At 41.5% G+C, this 6,000-nt stretch overlaps 1 protein-coding gene across 1 annotated transcript in view; it reads left to right on the top strand.

The window, feature by feature from the left end:
* Positions 1–3,834: 3,834 nt before the first annotated feature.
* RP1 (RP1 axonemal microtubule associated) overlaps positions 3,835–6,000 on the top strand; it is a 595,469-nt gene continuing 593,303 nt past the window's right edge. Inside the window, exon 1 of the mRNA XM_040433131.1 lies at positions 3,835–3,930. The gene's annotated coding sequence lies outside the window, so the exon portion shown is untranslated. The remainder of the gene's footprint in view (positions 3,931–6,000) is intronic.

The raw sequence follows: 6,000 nt of genomic DNA, 5'->3' as shown, positions 1-6,000 counted from the left end.
GTCAGTCTGCGTAGTGGTTCACATACATCCGAAAGATGTGGTAAGAATTTTGAAAGGTAGTTTACAAACCCTAGCAGTCTCTGAACTGCTTGTACATTGTCAGGCTTTGGTACCTCTAAAATGGCTCTGACTTTTTCTGGATCAGGACGCAGGCCTTCTGCTGTGAGTAAATGTCCCATGTATGGTACCGAAGATAGCCTCAATCTCAGCTTCTTTTTATTGAATTTTAGGTTCAGCTTTCGTGCTCTCTCTAAGAGTCCAATCAAATTCTTGTCATGATCCTTTGTGGCCTCCTCTGTAGTGTCACCACAGCCATACACCAATATATCATCTGCAATAACTTCCACTCCGGGCAGGTCTTCTACTGCTTCATGTTGTCAACGTTGATATTCTTCTGGGGCAGTAGCAATCCCAAAAGGCATGCGTAGCCATCGGTAACGCCCAAAGGGAGTCCAGAATGTAGTGAGATAACTGCTTTTAGTGGTTGTTTCCACAGTATCTACATCTGATGTCAGCACACTGTGTTTTTGTTTTTACTTTGCTTTCTTTCATGGGCTTTTTATATGTTTTAGCAGTATAATGTACAGCTTCAGTTTCACTTTTGCTTTCTTGCATTTGCATTTCTGTAAGTTCATAGCTTCTACACATATCAATGGCTCTCTGTAGGTTCAGGTCTGGTACTCTGAGCATTCTCTTTCTAGCATTAATGTCTTTTGATCCCAGAACTATTCTGTCTCTGATAAGTTCATCATGTAATACTACAAACTCACATGTAGCGGCAAGCTGCCTCAGTCTAGTCACATACTGATCTATAGTTTCCAATGGGCCTTGGTTTGTGGTATTTAATATGTACAGTACAGACCAAAAGTTTGGACACACCTTCTCATTCAAAGAGTTTTCTTTATTTTCATGACTATGAAAATTGTAGATTCACACTGAAGGCATCAAAACTATGAATTAACACATGTGGAATTATATACATAATAAACAAGTGTGAAACAACTGAAAATATGTCATATTCTAGGTTCTTCAAAGTAGCCACCTTTTGCTTTGATTACTGCTTTGCACACTCTTGGCATTCTCTTGATGAGCTTCAAGAGGTAGTCCCCTGAAATGGTTTTCACTTCACAGGTGTGCCCTGTCAGGTTTAATAAGTGGGATTTCTTGCCTTATAAATGGGGTTGGGACCATCAGTTGCGTTGAGGAGAAGTCAGGTGGATACACAGCTGATAGTCCTACTGAATAGACTGTTAGAATTTGTATTATGGCAAGAAAAAAGCAGCTAAGTAAAGAAAAACGAGTGGCCATCATTACTTTAAGAAATGAAGGTCAGTCAGTCAGCCGAAAAATTGGGAAAACTTTGAAAGTAAGGGCTATTTGACCATGAAGGAGAGTGATGGGGTGCTGTGCCAGATGACCTGGCCTCCACAGTCACCGGACCTGAACCCAATCGAGATGGTTTGGGGTGAGCTGGACTGCAGAGTGAAGGCAAAAGGGCCAACAAGTGCTAAGCATCTCTGGGAACTCCTTCAAGACTGTTGGAAGACCATTTCAGGGGACTACCTCTTGAAGCTCATCAAGAGAATGCCAAGAGTATGCAAAGCAGTAATCAAAGCAAAAGGTGGCTACTTTGAAGAACCTAGAATTTGACATATTTTAAATTGTTTCACACTTGTTTGTTATGTATATAATTCCACATGTGTTAATTCATAGTTTTGATGCCTTCATAGTCATAAAAATAAAGAAAACTCTTTGAATGAGAAGGTGTGTCCAAACTTTTGGTCTGTACTGTACCTCTCATAAATGATGTTACGTGAAGGCATAAAATGTAATGCATCCAGAGTTTTCTCTATGTCCTGCTTGTCGGCATCAGAGAGTGAGAGGTGCTGATAAATACGCAGACCGTCTCTCCCCATCACTGAGCGCAGTGTCGCTATCCTTACCTTGGAGTCTTTCTTATCAAGTTCAGTTGCCACCTCATAATCTTCCCACTGGGATTTGAAATATGTCCAGTTAACTGCCAGGTCCCCTTTACAGTCCATGGGAGACGGCTCATTTTCTGTAACACTGTGTGTCTCTTATTAATAAATTACCAGAGAAACAATTCTTGTTGATCTTTTGTTCTGATATTAGGACTTTAGTGGTTTCTAAAACACCAAAGCCCTCTCCACTTCTGACACCATGTTTCCTGAGGCGATGTGAGGTAATTCAACCAACTTTATTCCGACACAAACAATATAACAAAGGTTATAACCTGTCATATCTATATAGCCTACAGGTGGCAGTAAACATGTTAGGCTCCATTCACACTTCCGCAATGTGTTTTGCGGATACACGGAGACACGGATCCGCAAAACACGGAAAGCGGCAATGTGTGTTCCGCATTTTGCGGACCGCACATTGCCGACCTAATAGAATATGCCTGTTCTTGTCCACAATTGCGGACAAGAATAGGACATGTTCTATTTTTTTGCGGAAACGGAAGCACGGATGCGGAAGTGCGGATCCGCAAATGTGGATGCGGACAGCACATTCCGTCCCCATAGAGAATGAATGGGTCCGCACCCTTTCCGCAAAATTGCGGAAAGGATGCGGACACATTTTGCGGACGTGTGAATGGAGCCTTCACATGTATAACTCCTAACAGTTAGCAGGCAACCGACTTCTGGGACCGGGACCTGTGAGAATGGGATGTAGCACTAGTTCAGTGCTGTGGACCCGAATTTGCTGTGCACTAGATGCTGTTTGCAGATGAAAAGCTGTAGTGACCACGTTCCATTCATTCCCAGGATGGTAGGGTGAAGTCTGACCTCCATCAATGTTCTGGCGTACCCAGCCATTCATTACATGATGGGGATATCCAGAGCTGTGTTAAGCCTGGCCCAGGGATTCTCTCATTGGTGCTCCTCAAATCTTCACATCATCAACCTCCCCCCCTAAAACCCTTCAGTAAGCATAGCACATATGCATAAACTTATGGGACAATGGATCCAGTTACCATGGAAGGCTATGCCACGGACTAAGTGCAGAAACTTTATAGACCAATAAACTACAACTCCATGCATGCACACTTGCTCAGCTGTTCTTGTAACTCCCTTAGAAGTGAAAGGAGGATTCTGGGAGTTGTAGTTTCAGAACAGCTGGACTGCTGGACCTAGATGCTTTAAATTGTGCCAAACTCATATTGATAATAATACACTCATTAATGCACTCATATTATTACCTGTCACCTCTCCTAACTGTTTTAGTAACAGGGGCATCTGTCTGTAGTAGTTGTAGCAGTTGTTACCAGTTGGGGGAGTGCCCCTGCACAGTCTGACACTGGCTACACTGACTGTGCGGGGACACCCCCTCCAAGCTGTAAGAACCAGATGGACATTTACTGCAGACTGCTGGCCACTCATTTATAAACTTCTAGCAGTAATAATAGAGGAATGGCACAACATAGAGTCATAAGTATAGATGCTCCAAAACTGTTACTACATGGGAAATGCAAGTCGTTACTAAAACAGACAAAGCACTGCTTGTGCAGTCATGTCAGCAGTAATAAGACAGTGCACCCTTCATACTGTAAGTCGTTAATAATCATCTCGTTCTATCCACTATAAATATTGATAAGAGCTTATTCTGGACTTGAAGGTGGACAGTGATTAAATAGCTGCAGTGTCTGTATGTGAGTAACCAGTACACAGAGCGTCCCTGCAGTAAGCCATGGCTTAAGTGCGGCGGATTGCCTAGGTGCGGCCGGCCTTTATTTACTGTTGCTACAGTACAGTTCAATGGAGAACAAACAGACAGTTCTTTAATCAGATATGTTTTTCTGTATCAGCCGAGTGACGGGCGACACAGCAGCTACTGGCTTCTTGCTGCTAGCACATCTTTCCTTCTCTTGGGTGAATGAAGCCTGTGGATCCGTCTCAGTGAACGCAGGTACAGTCCAGCTCGCCGTAATCCTCATCATTGTCCCTGTCACTGATTATATTACCTGCCATTTCTGCTGCTCCCGTCTGTGGATCAGAAGCATCACCCCGGAAGATTAGTAAAGTTGCATGTAAGTGTAGTATGAAAGGGAGTCCATATCTGCTGAGAGTCATATTGTCATTCAGTGAAGATGATGACTACGCACCTGTCAGCTTCTAGTTATAGACATATTGTGGAGGGCTAGGATTTGGAGACTTGTATATAGGTTTCCCTCAGGAGTTGTACGGTTATTTACTGGATTCACGCTTTGGATGAAAACTAACTTTTTTATTTAGTGTCTGCTATAGAATTTCTGTTTAACCACCTCAGCCCCTATGGCTTAAACCCCCTTAATGACCAGACCACTTTTTACAATTCTGCACTACACTACATTCACAGTTTATTGCTCGGTCATACGACTTACCACCCAAATGAATTTTACCTCCTTTTCTTCTCACAAATACAGCTTTCTTTTGGTGGTATTTGATTGCTGCTAAGATTTTTCGTTTTTCCGATATTAATCAAAATAGGCCGCAATTTTCTCAAAAAAAGTGTATTTTTAACTTTCTCTGGTTAAATTGTTCAAATATAATTACATTTCTAAACAAGTTTGTGTCAGAATTTATTGTGCTACATGTCTTTGATGAAAAAAATCCAATAAGTGTATATTTATTGTTTTGCACAAAAGTTATAGCATTTACAAACTATAGTACAAAAATGTGAATTTCCGCATTTTGAAGCAGCTCTGACTTTCTGAGCACCTGTCCTGTTTCTTTAGGTGCTAGAATACCAGGATAGTATAAATACCCCCCAAATGACCCCATTTTAGAAAGAAGACACCCCAAAGTATTCGCGGAGGGGCATGGTGAGTTCATGTATGATTAAATTTTTTAAAGTTAGTGGAAAATGACACTTTCTGATAAAAAAAAAATATATATAAAGTTTCCATTTCTGCTAACTTCTGGCAAAAAAATAAAAAAAATCTCCCACGGACTCACTATCCCCCTCAGTGAATACCTTGGGGTGTCTACTTTCCGAAATAGGGTCATTTGTGGGGTGTATTTACTGTTCTGGCATTTTGGGCGGGGCTAAATTGTGAGCAACCCTGTAAAGCCTAAAGGTACTCGTTGGACTTTCAGCCCCTTTACGCACCTAGACTGCAAAAAAGTGTCACACATGTGGTATCGCCGTACTCAGGAGAAGTAGGGCAATGTGTTTTGGGGTGTATTTTTACATATACCCATGCTGGGTGAGAGAAATATCTGTGTAAATTGACAACTTTGTATAAAGTTTTTTTTTAAAAGTTGGCATTTACAGAGATATTTCTCACACACAGTATGGGTATATGTAAAAATACACCCCAAAACACATTGCCCTACTTCTCCTGAGTACGGCGATACCACATGTGTGACACTTTTTTGCAGCCTAGGTGCACAAAGAGGCCCAAATTCCAATGAGTACCTTTAGGATTTCACAGGGCATTTTTTATGCATTTGGATTCCAAACTACTTCTCACGCTTTAGGGCCCCTAAAATACATGGGCAGTATAAATACCCCACAAGTGACCCCATTTTGGAAAGAAGACACCCCAAGGTATTCCGTGAGTGGCATGGCGAGTTCCTAGAATATTATTAAGTTAGCGGAAAATGATTATTATTTTTTTTTTCTCTTACAAAGTCTCATATTCCACTAACTTGTGACAAAAAATAAAATTTTACATGAACTCGCCATACCCCTCACGAAATACCTTGGGGTGTCTTCTTTCCAAAATGGGGTCACTTGTGGGGTATTTATACTGCCCTGGTATTTTAGGGGCCCTAAAGCGTGAGAAGTAGTTTGGAATCCAAATGCGTAAAAAATACCCTGTGAAATCCTAAAAGTACTCATTGGAATTTGGGCCCCTTTGCGCACCTAGGCTGCAAAAAAGTGTCACACATGTGGTATCGCCGTACTCAGGAGAAGTAGGACAATGTGTTTTGGGGTGTATTTTTACATATACTCATGCTGGGTGAGAGAAATATCTCTTAAATGACAACTTTT

This window comes from Bufo bufo, chromosome 5 (genome assembly GCF_905171765.1).
Source record: "Bufo bufo chromosome 5, aBufBuf1.1, whole genome shotgun sequence".
NCBI lineage: Eukaryota > Metazoa > Chordata > Amphibia > Anura > Bufonidae > Bufo > Bufo bufo.
The sequence above is the reverse complement of the archived record's forward strand: the minus strand, read 5'-3'. Positions and strand labels throughout refer to the sequence as shown.